The 16,592-nt window shown below is 39.3% G+C and overlaps 1 long non-coding RNA gene across 1 annotated transcript; it reads right to left on the bottom strand.

Moving 5' to 3' along the window:
- Positions 1-8,090: 8,090 nt before the first annotated feature.
- On the bottom strand, positions 8,091-9,714 carry LOC111610339. Its single transcript, XR_002753608.1, has 3 exons — positions 9,326-9,714; positions 8,627-8,786; positions 8,091-8,214 (listed from the first exon to the last, which is right to left on the bottom strand). It is a non-coding gene; the product is annotated as an uncharacterized LOC111610339 (long non-coding RNA).
- Between the last annotated feature and the right edge of the window lie 6,878 nt (positions 9,715-16,592).

The following is a 16,592-nucleotide window of genomic DNA, read 5'->3' as shown; positions in this document are numbered from 1 at the left end:
GAGAAAAAAAGTAAAGCAAAGAGAACCAAACGGGTAAAGGAATTGAGAGCGGCTCAAATGACAACTAGGAAGACAGAAGGTTTAGAGTTGTGTGTTACATAAGTCCCTGTTCCACACTACCTTCTACGTCGCTTTTCTGGGATATCATTATCCGTTTGAAGATCTGATGTTGCTTCTGCCCTTGCAAGCTTTCGTCGTGCTTCTCCATAGCTGTCTTTAGAAAAGAATAAAATAAAAAAAAAAAGGATTAACACATTTGTAAATCTAAAGCTCACGTTTTCAAAATTTTCATACAAGTGAATGTTTGTCGCCTGCATTTCCAAGAACACACACACAGCATATCTTCCATGAAGCATCTGGCTGTAGTTGTTGCTTTACTGCTTTAGTGACATTTATACCAAGGCCTGCTGGCCAGAAGCACTGAACCTTGTTTGCATCAGTAAACCAACATGATGGGATAATATCCACCAACTTCGTTCCCTCTGTTGATTCTTCAATGAATTCCACGACGCTGAAGGACATGCTGGAAGTTCATATTAAGTAAATTAGTGGTCATGTAACTGAGGACAAACAACATGACCGTTCCGCAAAGGAAGGACTACCAGTTTTTTTGTCAGGCTTGTCACTGGTACACCATAAAGATGGTCAGAAAGTTGTCATAGTTCTGATTCCTAGACAAGATGAATCAATAGGGTATCTGCAGAAACAGTTTTGTTGTTCATAAAATTGACACACAGTGTACATGGCTTCAGATAACAACTGTATTATATTCCTTATTACAGCAACTCTGCCCTCAACATCAAAACAGTTATCTCCTACACAACATGATATGACGGTTCCCTCATGTCTGTACTGCCTGAACTGCATGTGAGCAGGAAAGTCTGGGAGAGTTGGACCACATGAATGTGGAATTTGAGCTTTACTCTGTCTTCCATCTTCTCCCAGAATGGGTTTTTCAGCTAAACGCCGGACGACTTGCTGTAGACGGTTTTGGGGTCTTCGTACAAGTCGCTTCAATGTCCCAAGATAATTTTCAAAGGGAAAACATGAAATATTGCCCAAGGCACCATATTTTCTGGCATCATCAGCTAAATATATGAGACAGTGGGTGTTGTAGACCAAGTGTTCTGTTCCATACAACTTCGCAAAATTGGTAACATAACACTTCAACAGTTTTCCAGCATAGCCACAGTATTTACAGCACAAAACAGGACTGAGAAGAATTGTCATTGCTATTGAGAGCAACATAAAGTTGTTGTACATTTGTGCTGATAGTCGTCCTTGAAGAACCACTGGGCCAGTGTACAACAGAAATTGTCTGAATTCTGTTGCCTTCCATTGACTGTACTCCATCAGTGAACGTGGTTTTCTAGAAACATTTCTAGGAAGGTGATCTCTCACTGATTTCAAGTGATTAGAAATAATTGAAATGGTAACTGCAGACAGACGACACCTTAAAGGTCCTTTGATCCACAAACTTATAACTTTTTTTAACATGTCCTAAACAAACCAGATGCATATAGTCAAGCACAAAGCTTGACACCATTCCTACACCAAGCTGCTGCAAGGGTCAAACTCCATGATGGTGGTCTTCATCTGTCAAAAGTTCAAAAGTTTCATCTGTTCGTAGAGGTGCTGTACAATCAGGAAACACAACCTTCTTATCCATGTAAATTCCATGCTCTACACAGCGTTCACAGGAGCTGTAGCCAGAATGACCTTTGATACATTTCAAAAATGCCCGAGCAGGTGCATCACAGATGAAGGCATCTGGAAGTGCAACATTAAAATGTTTTCCTCTGTAACTCAAACCCTCTTGAGTTACTGACTTCAGGTCTTCAATAAACTCTTTCAAGTATTTCGTGACAGAGTCGGGCTTGGCCACACCTGCATACAAGCCAATGATAAACACACCAGATTTTGGAAATTCCTTAATCATGGCCAAAAATAGGCCACGACTCCATTTTTGAACTTTTGAAGAGCGGTAAGCCATCAATGTTCACCTGGAGAGTCAACGTATCAACTGAAAGATGAGAGTCATTTAAAAGCTGTGAAGTTAGTGTCTTAGCCAGTCCAAAATGATGGTAAATACCATGTCCCATTTCTTTCACTTCAAAGGTTTTGGGAGTTGACAAAAGACTTCTAGAATGACTGGGAGAAAGATTATTAAAAGCCCATAGAATGAAATCACAACAGTTACTCTTTTTAAATCATGCAAGTGGTTTTATTGTGTCAAGACACTGAAACAAATTCTGCTAGCAACTTAGATTCTTTAGTGAACCGAATTTATTCTGCCGCGTCAGCGCTCAAATGAACCAATGGCAGCTCAGCAAATAATGGCGCCGCAATATTTGAACATGTTTTGGCCCAAAACAATACGGAGTTTGAAATAGCTCTGCACCAAAATGTTCTTATCTTAATGATGGTAGATAACTTATTGTGTGTGTTTTAACAATATCAGAAAAAACTGTCACAGGAAAGGATAAAAAAAAAAAAAAAAAACCATGAATAATCTTTTGGGGTACGCCGGTCATCCGATCTGCCACGACCAGCACATTTCTTTAACTGGCGATTTAAAATCTCCCTAAAATTTGATATATTGCAGGTAAAACAGACAGAAGAGAAATACTTACAGATGGTTTCGTAGGACAGCCAACCTGCAGACTCCGCGCGAACGGACCGATGAGGAGAATACGTTGGAGTGTGAAACGGCATATCCATCCGCAGTTAATTTCACGTTTTCCGTGAAATTCAAGATGAATTGTGAGAGTGTTACATCGGTTTGACAAATGTAAAACCGATGTAACACTCAAAAACGTGCTCAAACAAAAATAAATAAATATTGTCGTCCTCCTTATTCAGATGTTCTTTGAAACTATTTTCTTTCGCGGATGTGTAAAATGCCTACTTCAATCTTTATTGGCAAAGGTGCCAAGAGCACAAGTGTCAAACTCCAGTCCTCAGATGTCCTGCAGCCTGTAGATGAGCCACATGTACAAAACCCTGGAATGAAATGGTTTAATGACCTCCTCCTTGTGTAGATCGGTTCTCCAGAGCCTTAATGAACTAATTATTTTATTCGGTTGTGATGCAGCAGAGGCTCATCTAAACGCTGCAGCACACCTGTCCTTGAGGACTGGAGTTTGACATCGCTGCAATAGAGCAATAAAAAGATTAAAAAGATCATTGCAACCGGATTAAAATATATCAAATTAATCATTAATGGAAATGTTAAGTTTTTATTTCATTTTATTTATGCTGACAACTTGGAAAATGTTTGCAGATATATGAAACAGATCGCGATGCTCAAAATGTTAGTCTTTCTCACTTGATAATGAGTTTTGTTTAAATTTATTTTCTAAACATTTTGTAATATTTTTCACTGAAACCTGATGGCTGCAGACGCCGCAGCCCAACTGTACATAGAAATAGATAGATAGTCTGAAGGCGACATGCGCAGTAGAGTGGCTGCTGACGCAACGTGAGGACGTCAGACTGACATCAGACTGTTGTTCGGGCGGGTTTGATGCCTATTACGTGTGGACGGACGTCATAGGCAGGGTCTTTATTTGCTCCTTCTTTTTCTCTGTCCGTCACTTTGCACTTGTTCGCCGCAGAGCCCAGATCTGTTGACAGGAAAGATGAAGAGGTTTTTCAGCAAGTTTGCTCCCAAACATTCCTCTAAGGTTACTCCAGCGAACCTACCGGAAACCTCTCCAGATGAAGGTAAGCCGACTCTGAGCGTCCAGGTTGACGAAGTGTCGCCTGTTGAGGCCTTTGTTCCTCTTGAAGACAACGCAGATCTGGACAACTTTGACCCACAGATCCAGATAACTGAAGATTCTCAGGTGCAGGAATTGGAACCAGAGGCCATCAGCGAACCGGAGGAAAACCAAAGCGAGACCGAGGAGGTAAGCATCAGAAAAATGGCCATGAGAAGCTTAGTCAGCGATCTGATCCAGAGGATTATCGAGAAATCGGGACGGAGCGGTTACCCTCCAGAAAAACGTAATACCATCGTTGATTGTCTGTTTGAGAAACTCTGGATTGAGACTGAAGACAAAGTCCTCAACATGAGCCCAGAAAGGATCGCAAGACAGGGCAAGGCCATTTTCAAGGACCTGATAAGGGAGTGCAGCAAAGCAGAGAACATCCTGCTCCTCCTGGAGTCACAGACGCCGATATTTGAGAAAAATATCCTCTCAACTATCAGAAACCGTCTTCAGACTCGGTGGAATTCGCTGAGTTTGATTAAAGAGGCTTTTGAAGAAGCAACAGAAAACCTGAGAGAAAACCAGCACAGGCTTTATATTTGGATCTAAATGAATGGCAGCCTTTTGAAAAGCCAAAAACCGAGGAAAAATTAGTATAGGTAGTTCTTTTTAGTAGTTAGTTCAATTTAAACGTAATAGTTAGGTCTTTTCATACTTGGTTACTAGTTAGGTCATTTTAAATTTGTTTGTGTTAAATAGTTAGGTCTTTTTATACTTAGTAGTTAGTTCATTTTATACTTGTGTTCAGTAGTTAGGTCTTTTTATATTTGTTAGTTCATTTTATACTTAATAGTTAGTTCATTTTAAACATGTGTTCAGTAGTTAGGTCTTTTTATATTTAATAGTTAGGTCTTTTTATATTTGTTAGTTCATTTTATATTTAATAGTTAGTTCAGTTTAAACTTGTTAAGTAGTTAGGTCTTTTTATATTTAATAGTTAGTTCATTTTAAACTTGTTAAGTAGTTAGGTCTTTTTATATTTAATAGTTAGGTCTTTTTATACTTAGTAGTTAGTTCATTTTAAACTTGTGTTAAGTAGTTAGTTCATTTTAAACTTGTTAAGGATTTAGGTCTTTTCTGGCTGCAGTTCCAAAAGCAGAGGTCTACATGCATTTCCTCAGAATTTGAACTGTGTGACTTGGGTCAAATGTTTTGGGCCACAGCCTTGTCACAATAGTTTGCAGGAGTTCTGGTCCATTACTCCTAACAGAACCAGTGGATCCGAGTCAGATTTGTAGGCTGCCCTGCCCACAAATTCTACCCACAAATTCTCTACAGGACTGAGATCAGGGACTTGGTTGGACAAACCAAAAATTGACTTTGTTGTCTGGAAGCCACTTGCACCTGGACTTTGACTTCCTGGCTTATGTCTGTAGATGTTGCTTCATAACATCATTAGGAATGACGCCGTCTATTTTACAAAGTGCACCAGCTCCTCCTGCAGCAAAACAGCCCCACAAAGATGACGCTACCACCATGCTTCACGTTGGGATGGTTTTTCTGCCACTTCCTCCCAAATGTAATGATGGTCTTAACAGTTTGGTTTCATTGGACCACTGGTGAAGGTCTTTGTCCTCGTGTACACTGGCAAACTGCAATCTGGACACATTTCACTGTGGACAATGATTCGGTCTTACCAGCTTCAGCCGGCGTCTTCACAAGGTCTTTGTGGTTTTTTTGTTCTGGGGTCAATTTGCAAAATTCTGACCAAAACACGTTTATCTTTGGGACATCGGTCTCCTTCCAGAGCGGTACGATGACTGGACATTTACGTCATGTCTGTACTGGCATAAAATTGAGAAGATGAGCAAGGCACCTTCGAGCATTGGTAAATTGCTCAAAATGGTGAATCAAGCTTGTGCTGCTGCACAACTCTCTGATATCTTGGCCGAATTTTCAACAAAGAAAAGTTATTTATTTAGTGTGCCTCCAATTAACTCAAATGTGTCGTTTATCAGGTTTCCAAAGACATATCACCATCGTCTGGGATTTCCCCTCATTGCTTAAAGAGACGGTAATCAATCTGTAAGGACACTTCCGATTGTGAAGACATTAATGAATTAATCTCTGACATCACAACAGAGGTATTTAGCAAAAAGAAATCATTTTGGTTATTCGAACCGACCTAAAACATAAGAAAGCTCGTTGTGAGTTCACTTTACGTGGAACGAACCAAGCCTAAAAATCCTCCCAGGCGACGAGCGCCTTCATCAGGAAAGAAACGTGAGTGGCTCAACATAATTTATTTCCATTTTATGTTAAAATGTACAGAGTTCTTGCTAAGAAAGGAAAAAATAAAAACAAAATGAATAAATTGAAATACATACAGGGACAGAGTAGAGAGCTGAGGCGGCTGAGCAGGACTCAACCTTCACTGTGTGCTCCGCTGTCACCCGCGTCTCTTTATTTTGCGCTCTCTCTTAGCATACAACGTGACATGTACAATTACAAAGGATACAAAAAGGGAAGCAATATAAACAGACAAATATACCGAGCTCATTTGTACATGCCTCTTAAATGTAAGGAAGTCATCCTATACACACACACACACACACACACGCCCTGACTGGGTTTTCAGTGGGAGCCAGATGCCTTAATCCTTATAGGAACAATGGGGTTGTTCTCACCTAACCTTGAAATGAATAACATTCATAGATATGCAGTTTTAAACAAACCAAAGTCCTAAAACGCTTTATCACAAAATTTGTTTAGAGAAAAAAAGAAATTTCCTTTGGTCAAGGCTTTTTATTTTGTAATCAGAAGTTATTTTATACCTCAGCAATTATTAGAACTTAATTAACAAAGCAAAAGGTGCCACAAGCACAAATGGCGCTCTTAAACAACAACAACAACAAAAACAAATTAAAAATCTACAAAATTGTTCACATGGCATTTTTGAACAACAAACTTGTTTACTGGTACATACACACACCTTTCACAAAACCTTTTAGAATAACCTACATGCATGCTTACACTTGAAAGCTCGCATATTATTGTAACTGTCCTTCTTGGAAGACCTGCCCACCAGAGTGAGAATTGGCAGCCTCCCTACTAGGCCTGTCGCGATAAACGATAAATCGATTAATCGTACGATAAATTAAAACTATCGACGTCATTTCAATTATCAGCATTATCGTCTCTTCCGGCCTTTTTCTCTTTCTGTTAATGACACCGAATGAAAAAAGGCTAAACTCCGGTGCTCTCCACTGACCCTCCTTTCTCATTTCCTTAGTGTAAAGCCCAGCGCAGACGACACGATCTTAGAGCTGTCGGCCCATTTTCAAAACCTGACAGACCACACATTAGCCCACAGAAATCCTAGGTATAACGGTTCGTCGGGTTCGTTCCTGCCGTGTGATGTCCAACAATGGGCACAAAATAATGGCTACAAGTCCAGTTAACTAATTTTAAAACCAGGTATTAATCAATGCTTTACTACAGTCTACCTGCAATGCATGTGGCTAGTGTCAGCGTAAAGTCCTGACTGAATGAAAATCATTAGAACCTATTTATGTCACGTTAACGAAGAACAGCTGAAAAGTTACCGGGTTTATCAACTGCGGTAGCAATTTCGCTCCAACTCCTCCTCTTGTCATTTCTATATTCTTTGAACAAAATGTTGAATAAACATTAATGTTGTTTCCACGTCGGCTGGACTTGGGTTGCCGTATCAGCTGTTTGGGATTCCCCTCCGTGATTTCCCCTCAGAAAGCACGAGGAGAATCCGAGCTTTCTGATTGGCTACCTGTCACATTCAACAGGTGTAGTTAAAGCTCCCAGTCGGGAAAACCCCTGATTTAGATCGGAGCGGCAACGACGATCTACCGTAACACACCACACAATCTTAGAAAGACCAACGTTTTAAGATTGTCATAAGGGGAAAAATAGGAGCAAAAAATCATGTAGTGTGAACTATTGTATCAGGTAGTGGATGTGCCCATTTTCTCTATTTAAATCTAATTATTACTGAAGGGCAACATAATATACAGACTTCATAATCTGCACTCTTTTGGTTGAATGCAGTATTTATTTCCACTTTGGCTTTATGTTGTTTAGTTTTTATTCAAGTACATTTTTTGTTAATGGAGACTGAGAATCCATTTTATTTTTGATTTTGGTTGTTTTGTTTATCAGTTCCAGTGTTAAATATTCTTTTGAAAATAAAGTGCATCTATCTTAGGCAGGAAATCGCATGCATTATTACGTCATTTCCATTAAATCAGTGTAAAAAGGTCTTCAGACAATATTATCGTTTATCGCAAGAATTTTTTGAGACAATTAATCGCTCAGCAAAATTTGCTATCGTGACAGGCCTACTCCCTACTTGCTCCAACTCTACTATTCCCACCCCTGTCACAGGCTCCAGTGAACCACTTTAAGAGTGCCTTTTCCACATCTTTATGTGTGAGTCCAACGATGGAACCATTTCTTTTAAGTGCCCCTAAAATAACAAGCAAAGGTAGAAACTGTATTAGCGTTTTACTTTAGTACAATGTAACATTCATGACATTTGCCTCTCCCCCCTCATGGGGCAAAAATGCTTGCAAAGATCTGCCAAAATAAAAGCACTCGAGTCTTTATTATTATGAACACACACTAGATTCTTAGTTCAAATTGAAAATGTCCATCTATATCTTTCTTATACTGATATAAGAAGGGTTCTATAGTTATTTTGTATTGTTTGAAATACAAATATCATTTAAAAGTTCTTGAGTGAAAGAACACTATGTGAATAAAACCAAAAGATTACTACAAATAAACAAAAGGCATATGACAAACAAAATAAATTAACAAATGTTTAAGGAAAAAAAGTGAAAAGAAAAGTTACTCTGACCATAAAAACTGATATTTACCATACACAACATCAAAGAGACGCAGGTTCCGGAACTGGTGTTTCCCATGTCGGCCAAACAGGTTGAACTGGACTGCTAATTCATGGGACATCAGGAATCGCATAGCCCGTCGTATTGCGTCATCCAAGGATGCTCCTCCAATTTCTGCAACCATGGCAACCTTAAATATAATGAAAATTGCAAGACAACATTTGAAAATCGGGATGCAATTTAGTTTTTATTAATTGATTTGTTATTGTTTCACACATATATAGCTTATATGCTTAATTTTACACATGGACAAAATGCCAATTAATTTATGCATCAATTTAAGGGAGGCCTGTCACAATACATTTTTCTGGACAATAAATTCCAAGAAGTTACTGTGATTAAACGTTTTACAACCATTTTCAAATAATATAATAGTAAGAACACATTCTCAAAGATTGATAAACTTTGAATTCTAATGAACAATGAGCACTGCAACTGGAAGACAATTTAAATATCCAATTATGAAGTCTTTGTAAACAAATGTGTACTTCAAAAAATGGCAAGTTGAGACCTAAACACCAGACTGAATACTTGTCAAGCAGTTTTTAGTAGAAACAGAAAAATTATAAATTATGGGAATTTGTTTTAATTTATCACGCCATTAGTTAATTGCTTACTGCAATGGGGCTAATTTAATGTTAATTTTCAAGGAACAAAATTTTAACTTACAACTCCAGACATGAAGTCTGAGTCACCCAGCTTCTCATTCATGCCCAGTACATCATTGATTGTACACATTGGAAAAACAGCTCCTTCAGGTGGTTCAACCGGTGGTGAAGCAGATTTCTGTCTCAGCAAGGTACTCAACAACTGTCCGTGTAGTTTTTGTGTTTCTCTAACCTCCTCAAGAAGTGTAACCAGCCTAGTAAACATAGCCTCTCCCAAGCTGGAGCTGCTCCTGCTCAAAGAAGTCCCAGGACTCATAGAAAGACTTGCAGTTGCGCTTCTCAGATTTGGAGTTGTGCTGGGGCTTCTCTTTCTGGACACACCGAGACTACACACTTCTGAGGCAGATCCAACTGTGGTAGGTTCCAAGGGAGGAGAAGGTGGAACTTCATTCTCTGAGGAGTCCACACCGTCTTCACTTGAAGAAAATGTGCCCCATGTGTGGGAGGATCTGAAATGATAAATCAGAATTTAACAAGTGGTAAAAGTTGGTAAAAAAAACAAACAAAAAGGCTACAGTCTAGTGAGCAATTTCACTATTTTATTTCAAGTTAACTGTGAGAGATACAGAAATAAGGTCCAAAAGATAAAACGTTACAGTTGAACCTATGACAACCAATATGGTTAAAAAAAACAGTAATCTAGTTCATTTAAAGTAGGAATGTGGCAAAATCTATAGTAAAGCTCACAAGTATTAGCATTTTTTCCTGTGTAATTTTCCATTCTTACAAATATGTTGTTCCTTTAAGTCCTGAAGGATGAGAAAAAAAGTAAAGCAAAGAGAACCAAACGGGTAAAGGAATTGAGAGCGGCTCAAATGACAACTAGGAAGACAGAAGGTTTAGAGTTGTGTGTTACATAAGTCCCTGTTCCACACTACCTTCTACGTCGCTTTTCTGGGATATCATTATCCGTTTGAAGATCTGATGTTGCTTCTGCCCTTGCAAGCTTTCGTCGTGCTTCTCCATAGCTGTCTTTAGAAAAGAATAAAATAAAAAAAAAAAGGATTAACACATTTGTAAATCTAAAGCTCACGTTTTCAAAATTTTCATACAAGTGAATGTTTGTCGCCTGCATTTCCAAGAACACACACACAGCATATCTTCCATGAAGCATCTGGCTGTAGTTGTTGCTTTACTGCTTTAGTGACATTTATACCAAGGCCTGCTGGCCAGAAGCACTGAACCTTGTTTGCATCAGTAAACCAACATGATGGGATAATATCCACCAACTTCGTTCCCTCTGTTGATTCTTCAATGAATTCCACGACGCTGAAGGACATGCTGGAAGTTCATATTAAGTAAATTAGTGGTCATGTAACTGAGGACAAACAACATGACCGTTCCGCAAAGGAAGGACTACCAGTTTTTTTGTCAGGCTTGTCACTGGTACACCATAAAGATGGTCAGAAAGTTGTCATAGTTCTGATTCCTAGACAAGATGAATCAATAGGGTATCTGCAGAAACAGTTTTGTTGTTCATAAAATTGACACACAGTGTACATGGCTTCAGATAACAACTGTATTATATTCCTTATTACAGCAACTCTGCCCTCAACATCAAAACAGTTATCTCCTACACAACATGATATGACGGTTCCCTCATGTCTGTACTGCCTGAACTGCATGTGAGCAGGAAAGTCTGGGAGAGTTGGACCACATGAATGTGGAATTTGAGCTTTACTCTGTCTTCCATCTTCTCCCAGAATGGGTTTTTCAGCTAAACGCCGGACGACTTGCTGTAGACGGTTTTGGGGTCTTCGTACAAGTCGCTTCAATGTCCCAAGATAATTTTCAAAGGGAAAACATGAAATATTGCCCAAGGCACCATATTTTCTGGCATCATCAGCTAAATATATGAGACAGTGGGTGTTGTAGACCAAGTGTTCTGTTCCATACAACTTCGCAAAATTGGTAACATAACACTTCAACAGTTTTCCAGCATAGCCACAGTATTTACAGCACAAAACAGGACTGAGAAGAATTGTCATTGCTATTGAGAGCAACATAAAGTTGTTGTACATTTGTGCTGATAGTCGTCCTTGAAGAACCACTGGGCCAGTGTACAACAGAAATTGTCTGAATTCTGTTGCCTTCCATTGACTGTACTCCATCAGTGAACGTGGTTTTCTAGAAACATTTCTAGGAAGGTGATCTCTCACTGATTTCAAGTGATTAGAAATAATTGAAATGGTAACTGCAGACAGACGACACCTTAAAGGTCCTTTGATCCACAAACTTATAACTTTTTTTAACATGTCCTAAACAAACCAGATGCATATAGTCAAGCACAAAGCTTGACACCATTCCTACACCAAGCTGCTGCAAGGGTCAAACTCCATGATGGTGGTCTTCATCTGTCAAAAGTTCAAAAGTTTCATCTGTTCGTAGAGGTGCTGTACAATCAGGAAACACAACCTTCTTATCCATGTAAATTCCATGCTCTACACAGCGTTCACAGGAGCTGTAGCCAGAATGACCTTTGATACATTTCAAAAATGCCCGAGCAGGTGCATCACAGATGAAGGCATCTGGAAGTGCAACATTAAAATGTTTTCCTCTGTAACTCAAACCCTCTTGAGTTACTGACTTCAGGTCTTCAATAAACTCTTTCAAGTATTTCGTGACAGAGTCGGGCTTGGCCACACCTGCATACAAGCCAATGATAAACACACCAGATTTTGGAAATTCCTTAATCATGGCCAAAAATAGGCCACGACTCCATTTTTGAACTTTTGAAGAGCGGTAAGCCATCAATGTTCACCTGGAGAGTCAACGTATCAACTGAAAGATGAGAGTCATTTAAAAGCTGTGAAGTTAGTGTCTTAGCCAGTCCAAAATGATGGTAAATACCATGTCCCATTTCTTTCACTTCAAAGGTTTTGGGAGTTGACAAAAGACTTCTAGAATGACTGGGAGAAAGATTATTAAAAGCCCATAGAATGAAATCACAACAGTTACTCTTTTTAAATCATGCAAGTGGTTTTATTGTGTCAAGACACTGAAACAAATTCTGCTAGCAACTTAGATTCTTTAGTGAACCGAATTTATTCTGCCGCGTCAGCGCTCAAATGAACCAATGGCAGCTCAGCAAATAATGGCGCCGCAATATTTGAACATGTTTTGGCCCAAAACAATACGGAGTTTGAAATAGCTCTGCACCAAAATGTTCTTATCTTAATGATGGTAGATAACTTATTGTGTGTGTTTTAACAATATCAGAAAAAACTGTCACAGGAAAGGATAAAAAAAAAAAAAAAAAACCATGAATAATCTTTTGGGGTACGCCGGTCATCCGATCTGCCACGACCAGCACATTTCTTTAACTGGCGATTTAAAATCTCCCTAAAATTTGATATATTGCAGGTAAAACAGACAGAAGAGAAATACTTACAGATGGTTTCGTAGGACAGCCAACCTGCAGACTCCGCGCGAACGGACCGATGAGGAGAATACGTTGGAGTGTGAAACGGCATATCCATCCGCAGTTAATTTCACGTTTTCCGTGAAATTCAAGATGAATTGTGAGAGTGTTACATCGGTTTGACAAATGTAAAACCGATGTAACACTCAAAAACGTGCTCAAACAAAAATAAATAAATATTGTCGTCCTCCTTATTCAGATGTTCTTTGAAACTATTTTCTTTCGCGGATGTGTAAAATGCCTACTTCAATCTTTATTGGCAAAGGTGCCAAGAGCACAAGTGTCAAACTCCAGTCCTCAGATGTCCTGCAGCCTGTAGATGAGCCACATGTACAAAACCCTGGAATGAAATGGTTTAATGACCTCCTCCTTGTGTAGATCGGTTCTCCAGAGCCTTAATGAACTAATTATTTTATTCGGTTGTGATGCAGCAGAGGCTCATCTAAACGCTGCAGCACACCTGTCCTTGAGGACTGGAGTTTGACATCGCTGCAATAGAGCAATAAAAAGATTAAAAAGATCATTGCAACCGGATTAAAATATATCAAATTAATCATTAATGGAAATGTTAAGTTTTTATTTCATTTTATTTATGCTGACAACTTGGAAAATGTTTGCAGATATATGAAACAGATCGCGATGCTCAAAATGTTAGTCTTTCTCACTTGATAATGAGTTTTGTTTAAATTTATTTTCTAAACATTTTGTAATATTTTTCACTGAAACCTGATGGCTGCAGACGCCGCAGCCCAACTGTACATAGAAATAGATAGATAGTCTGAAGGCGACATGCGCAGTAGAGTGGCTGCTGACGCAACGTGAGGACGTCAGACTGACATCAGACTGTTGTTCGGGCGGGTTTGATGCCTATTACGTGTGGACGGACGTCATAGGCAGGGTCTTTATTTGCTCCTTCTTTTTCTCTGTCCGTCACTTTGCACTTGTTCGCCGCAGAGCCCAGATCTGTTGACAGGAAAGATGAAGAGGTTTTTCAGCAAGTTTGCTCCCAAACATTCCTCTAAGGTTACTCCAGCGAACCTACCGGAAACCTCTCCAGATGAAGGTAAGCCGACTCTGAGCGTCCAGGTTGACGAAGTGTCGCCTGTTGAGGCCTTTGTTCCTCTTGAAGACAACGCAGATCTGGACAACTTTGACCCACAGATCCAGATAACTGAAGATTCTCAGGTGCAGGAATTGGAACCAGAGGCCATCAGCGAACCGGAGGAAAACCAAAGCGAGACCGAGGAGGTAAGCATCAGAAAAATGGCCATGAGAAGCTTAGTCAGCGATCTGATCCAGAGGATTATCGAGAAATCGGGACGGAGCGGTTACCCTCCAGAAAAACGTAATACCATCGTTGATTGTCTGTTTGAGAAACTCTGGATTGAGACTGAAGACAAAGTCCTCAACATGAGCCCAGAAAGGATCGCAAGACAGGGCAAGGCCATTTTCAAGGACCTGATAAGGGAGTGCAGCAAAGCAGAGAACATCCTGCTCCTCCTGGAGTCACAGACGCCGATATTTGAGAAAAATATCCTCTCAACTATCAGAAACCGTCTTCAGACTCGGTGGAATTCGCTGAGTTTGATTAAAGAGGCTTTTGAAGAAGCAACAGAAAACCTGAGAGAAAACCAGCACAGGCTTTATATTTGGATCTAAATGAATGGCAGCCTTTTGAAAAGCCAAAAACCGAGGAAAAATTAGTATAGGTAGTTCTTTTTAGTAGTTAGTTCAATTTAAACGTAATAGTTAGGTCTTTTCATACTTGGTTACTAGTTAGGTCATTTTAAATTTGTTTGTGTTAAATAGTTAGGTCTTTTTATACTTAGTAGTTAGTTCATTTTATACTTGTGTTCAGTAGTTAGGTCTTTTTATATTTGTTAGTTCATTTTATACTTAATAGTTAGTTCATTTTAAACATGTGTTCAGTAGTTAGGTCTTTTTATATTTAATAGTTAGGTCTTTTTATATTTGTTAGTTCATTTTATATTTAATAGTTAGTTCATTTTAAACTTGTTAAGTAGTTAGGTCTTTTTATATTTAATAGTTAGGTCTTTTTATACTTAGTAGTTAGTTCATTTTAAACTTGTGTTCAGTAGTTAGTTCATTTTAAACTTGTGTTAAGTAGTTAGTTCATTTTAAACTTGTTAAGGATTTAGGTCTTTTCTGGCTGCAGTTCCAAAAGCAGAGGTCTACATGCATTTCCTCAGAATTTGAACTGTGTGACTTGGGTCAAATGTTTTGGGCCCACAGCCTTGTCACAATAGTTTGCAGGAGTTCTGGTCCATTACTCCTAACAGAACCAGTGGATCCGAGTCAGATTTGTAGGCTGCCCTGCCCACACATTCTACCCACAAATTCTCTACAGGACTGAGATCAGGGACTTGGTTGGACAAACCAAAAATTGACTTTGTTGTCTGGAAGCCACTTGCACCTGGACTTTGACTTCCTGGCTTATGTCTGTAGATGTTGCTTCATAACATCATTAGGAATGACGCCGTCTATTTTACAAAGTGCACCAGCTCCTCCTGCAGCAAAACAGCCCCACAAAGATGACGCTACCACCATGCTTCACTTTGGGATGGTTTTTCTGCCACTTCCTCCCAAATGTAATGATGGTCTTAACAGTTTGGTTTCATCGGACCACTGGTGAAGGTCTTTGTCCTCGTGTACACTGGCAAACTGCAATCTGGACACATTTCACTGTGGACAATGATTCGGTCTTACCAGCTTCAGCCGGCGTCTTCACAAGGTCTTTGTGGTTTTTTTGTTCTGGGGTCAATTTGCAAAATTCTGACCAAAACACGTTTATCTTTGGGACATCGGTCTCCTTCCAGAGCGGTACGATGACTGGACATTTACGTCATGTCTGTACTGGCATAAAATTGAAAAGATGAGCAAGGCACCTTCAAGCATTGGTAAATTGCTCAAAAGGGTGAATCAAGCTTGTGCTGCTGCACAACTCTCTGATATCTTGGCCGAATTTTCAACAAAGAAAAGTTATTTATTTAGAGTGCCTCCAATTAACTCAAATGTGTCGTTTATCAGGTTTCCAAAGACATATCACCATCGTCTGGGATTTCCCCTCATTGCTTAAAGAGACGGTAATCAATCTGTACGGACACTTCCGATTGTGAAGACATTAATGAATTAATCTCTGACATCACAGCAGAGGTATTTAGCAAAAAGAAATCATTTTGGTTATTCGAACCGACCTAAAACATAAGAAAGCTCGTTGTGAGTTCACTTTACGTGGAACGAACCGAGCCTAAAAATCCTCCCAGGCGACGAGCGCCTTCATCAGGAAAGAAACGTGAGTGGCTCAACATAATTTATTTCCATTTTATGTTAAAATGTACAGAGTTCTTGCTAAGAAAGGAAAAAATAAAAACAAAATGAATAAATTGAAATACATACAGGGACAGAGTAGAGAGCTGAGGCGGCTGAGCAGGACTCAACCTTCACTGTGTGCTCCGCTGTCACCCGCGTCTCTTTATTTTGCGCTCTCTCTTAGCATACAACGTGACATGTACAATTACAAAGGATACAAAAAGGGAAGCAATATAAACAGACAAATATACCGAGCTCATTTGTACATGCCTCTTAAATGTAAGGAAGTCATCCTATACACACACACAGACACACATACACGCCCACACACACACACACGCACACGAGTAAAAAAGAAAAGCAATAAACAAAACGAAAAGAATGCCAAGTGACCTTTAGATATTTGTAGTCCTTTTGTTTAAAATAGCATTAATATACTACACAAAGATAGAAAAACTCTAGAGATGAGATGGAATGGAGAGGTTAAAGGCATCTTAAAGTCACTAAAAGTGAGTGG

Source organism: Xiphophorus maculatus, chromosome 12 (genome assembly GCF_002775205.1).
Source record: "Xiphophorus maculatus strain JP 163 A chromosome 12, X_maculatus-5.0-male, whole genome shotgun sequence".
Lineage (NCBI taxonomy): Eukaryota > Metazoa > Chordata > Actinopteri > Cyprinodontiformes > Poeciliidae > Xiphophorus > Xiphophorus maculatus.
The sequence above is the reverse complement of the archived record's forward strand: the minus strand, read 5'-3'. Positions and strand labels throughout refer to the sequence as shown.